Genomic DNA, 4,827 nt, shown 5'->3' with positions numbered 1-4,827 from the left:
TTCAACTCTGCTGGTTAGAAAAACCTAATGTGGAAATTTATCTTTATGTATGTATGTATGTATGTATGTATGTACATACATATATCATCATCGTCATCATAATCATCATTTAACATATGTTGTCCATGCTGGCATGGATTTGACGGTTTGACTGGGGTGGCACACTTGATGGATGCACCAGACTCCAGTCTGATTTGGCATGGTTTTCTATGGTTGGATGCCCTTCCTAATGCCAACTACTCTGAGACGTAATGGGTGCTTTTAAGTTCCACCGGCACAGGTGTCATTTCTGTGACACCAGGGTGCATTTATGTGTGACCAGCACAGGTGCCAATTTGCGTGACACTGGTATCTGCCACAACTGTAATTTTGCTCAGCTTGATGGGTCTTCTTCTCAAGCACGACATAATGCCAAAGGTCTTGGTTATTGCCTCTGTGAGGCCTAACACTCAGAAGGAACTCAACCACCTTGCCTCTGTGAGGTCTAACACTCAAGCGGAACTCAGTCACTTTGCCTCAATGAGGCCCAACATTTGAGAAGAACTCAGTAACTTTGTCTCTGTCAAGCCCAACACTTGAGAGGAATTTGGCCACTTTGCCTCCATGAGGCCCAACACACACATACATATATATATATGCATGGATAGATAGATAGACAGACAGACAGACAAATAGATAGATATACACACATATATATGTGTGTATGCTGACAAGTTCCTGGCTTTGGGCACAAGAAAATACAGGAGGATCAGTTAATTATGATTTTATTCAACATATTCCCTTCTCAGATTCACACACTCCTTGCACAGGTCCTTCAGATTTTCTAAGCCCTGGAAAAGAACTCAGAAGGTTGAGCCTTAAACCAGGCCTTTTGTGATACTCTTAAAATCGGGAACTTTCAGCCCTCACCCACATACATACATACATATATGTACATCATACACACATGCACACACACACATACGCACACACACACATACATGCATACATCCGTGTATGTCCATACATACATACATACATACTTAGAAACATATGTAAACTCTTTAATAGGAAGACTATTAAGTTGCTAATTAACTAATTAACAAATGTTTGCAATAGCAACTAATTAAAACTACAATCTAAGGGTAAATGACGTTTTTTCTTATATTATTTATTTCTGCAGCTGTTGCTTTTTATCTTTGTCATAGGCGTAGGAGTGGGTGTGTGGTAAGTAACTTGCTTACGAACCACATGGTTCCGGGTTCAGTCCCACTGCATGGCACCTCGGGCAAGTGTCTTCTACTATAGCCTCGTGCCGACCAAAGCCTTGTGAGTGGATTTGGCAGACGGAAAATGAAAGAAGCCCATCATATATATGTATGTGTATATATATATATATAATATATATATATATATATATATATATATTATATATATATATATGTATGTGTGTGTGTATGTATTTGTGTGTCTGTGTTTGTCCTCCCAACATTGCTTGACAACTGATGCTGGTGTGTTTATGTCCCCGTAAATTAGCAGTGCAACAAAAGAGACTGATAGAATAAGTACTAGGCTTACAAAGAATTAGCCCTGGGGTCTATTTGCTCGAATAAAGGTGGTGCTCCAGCATGGCCACAGTCAAATTACTGAAACAAGTAAAAGAGAGTATAGAGAGTATATGTTTGTGGTGGTAATTTGAAACAAAGATTAACCCTTCCCCCATGGGAAGCAGATATATCCACTCAAAATTATATCATCCTTAATTGTGGAAAGCAGCTTTATGCACTATCTTTTTTTTGATTGAAACAATTATCTAATAAGATGTGTCAAGTTAATTGAGGCAACATGATTGCAGAAAATACCAATTCTAATTTTTGGTAGATATTTATCACGATTACTGGAATAACCATGGAATTTAATTTTACAGATGAAGGATTAATGAAAACATTTAAAGACATTTCCATTTAATTCTTAGAATCAATAGTAATTGATCCTGTTTCAAAGTTTTCTCTAACTGACGGATCCTATTTTTTTATCATCATCATCATCATCATCGTTTAACGTCCACTTTCCATGCTAGCATGGGTTGGACGGTTCGACTGGGATCTGGGAAGCCAGGAGGCTGCACCAGGCCCAGTCTGATCTGACAGTGTTTCTACAGCTGGATGCCCTTCCTAATGCCAACCACTCCATGAGTGTAGTGGGTGCTTTTTACGTGCCAGGCGAGGTTGGCAACGGCCACGATCGGTTGGTGCTTTTTACATGCCACCGGCATGGAGGCCAGTCGGGCGGCACTGGTAACGGCCACGTTTGGATGGTTCTTTAACGTGCCACCAGCACTGGTATCACAACTACAATTTCCATTGATTTTTGAGCGATTTTGATTTCAATTCCGATTTCACTTGCCTCAACAGGTCTTCGCAAGCAGAGTTTTGTGTCCCAAAAAGGAAAGGTATGCATAAGTGGGCTGGCTACATCCCAGGTAGAGGCCACAGGTTATGGCCTCACTTGTCCTGCCAGGTCCTCTCATGCACAGCATACTTCCAAAGGTCTCGGTCACTAGTCATTGCCTCGGTGAGTTTTAATGTTCGAAGGTCGTGCTTTTTATGTAAAGAATTAATTGTCCAAATTGCAAATTTAGTAAATTGTTACAAGGGTCAGCTGAAAAGTTCATAGGCTGATCAAGACACCCTCATGAAATGTGATTAAATGAGGTTTAACTTTCAACATAGTGCACCTTGTGGTTCACACACTTCTTCCGTTAGTATCACAGCACTTAGATCCCATTGTTGAAGAAGCTTTAATCTTGCTGGTCAAAAAGTCATCAGCAGTAGATATTACGTCATCATCACTGTGATACTGGTTCTCATTTCATGTTGGGGAACAAATGATAGTCAGATGGGGCCAAATCAGGAAAATAGGGAGGCTGATCAACCAGTTTAAAGCCATAGTCATGCACAGCAGCCACTGAAACCAACAACCCGTGTGCTGGAGCATTGTCTTGATAAAACAAGATCTATTTTGTCTGTTTCCCACATTGTTCAGGCTTCAATCCCACTGTGTGGCACCTTGGGCAAGTTTCTTCTACTATAAGACTCAGGCCGACCAAAGCCTTGTGAGTGGATTTGATAGATGGAAACTGAAAATAATCGATCGTGTGTGTATGTGTGTGTGTCCACCTCCACCACTGTTTAACAACAGTGCAGGTGTTTTTACGTCCCTGTGACTTGGCGGCTCGGTAATAGTGATCGATAGAATAAGTACTGGGGTGAATACATTCGATGAAAAAAGGCGGCGAGCTGGCAGAAAAGCTAGCACGCATGGCGAAATGCGTACCCATATTTCGTCTGCCGTTACGTTCTGAGTTCAAATTCCGCTGAGGTCGACTTTGCCTTTCATCCTTTCGGGGTCGATTAAATAAGTACCAGTTACGCACTGGAGTCGATATAATCGACTTAATCCCTTTGTCTGTCCTTGTTTGTCCCCTCTGTGTTTAGCCCCTTGTGGGTAGTAAAGAAATAGGTATTTCGTCTGCCGTTACGTTCTGAGTTCAAATTCCGCTGAGGTCGACTTTGCCTTTCATCCTTTCGGGTTCGATTAAATAAGTACCAGTTATGCACTGGGGTCGATATAATCGCCTTAATCCGTTTATCTGTCCTTGTTTGTCCTCTCTGTGTTTAGCCCCTTGTGGGGAGTAAAGAAATAGAATACATTCGATGAAAAAATTCTCTAAGACGGTTCCCCTAGCTGGCCGCAGTCTGATGACTGAGACAAGTAAAAGATAAAAAATGAAAAATGTGTGTGTGTGTGTGTTTTTGGACCTTTCGCTCATTTTGTACCTGTTAAGTGTCTATCTGCTGCACCTCTTTTACACTCGATCTTTTCATCTATCATTCTCATAAACCTTGTTTTATCAATACAATGCTCCAGCACTCGGGTCGTTGGTTTCAGTGGCTGCTGTGCATGACTATGGCTTTAAACTGGTTGATCAGCCTCCCTATTTTCCTGATTTGGCCCCATCTGACTATCATTTGTTCCCCAACATGAAGTGTCTATCTGCTGCACCTCTTTTACACTCGATCTTTTCATCTATCATTCTCATTTCCACTCCTATTCACTGCACTAAGCCACCCCTCACTTTTTGCATCACTGACATTTTCTAAAGCTGCCCATCGCTCACCCTCTCTCATTTACCAGCTGACATTAATCCCCCTGTATGTGTGTGTGTGTACACATTTCGGTCATTGTATTGCAATCGTGATGGGGAATCGCGTTCAAAAACATGCCAGATTTCATCAACTCTTGCTCGTCTTTTAAATCTCGGAACGATGATAAGCATAAAAACTGGGTGGTTATTTGAACTGAACATGTAAAGGGACGTAACCAAATTCCATATTGTATTTTCTGTGGTTTACTTCTAACTCTGTTATGCCGTATACGCTTTCACACACACACACACACATATTTATATATATACACATACATACGTACGTATCTTCCTACTAACATACATACATACATACGTACGTAGCGTCCTACCTACTTTCCTAACTACATACATACATTCATGCATACATACATACATACATGCATGCATACATACGTACGTACGTACCTTCCTACCTACCTACCTATATGCATACATACATACATACGTACGTACCTTCCTACCTACCTACTTACCTATATACATACATACATACATACATACATACATACATACATGCATACACGCATACATACATGCATGCATGCATACATAAATACATGCATGCATACAGAAATACATGCATGTATGTATATATGTATGCGTGTGTATATTCGCGGAAAGTGGTATGGTTAAATTGA

This window comes from Octopus sinensis, linkage group LG1 (genome assembly GCF_006345805.1).
Source record: "Octopus sinensis linkage group LG1, ASM634580v1, whole genome shotgun sequence".
Classification (NCBI taxonomy): domain Eukaryota; kingdom Metazoa; phylum Mollusca; class Cephalopoda; order Octopoda; family Octopodidae; genus Octopus; species Octopus sinensis.
The sequence above is the reverse complement of the archived record's forward strand: the minus strand, read 5'-3'. Positions refer to the sequence as shown.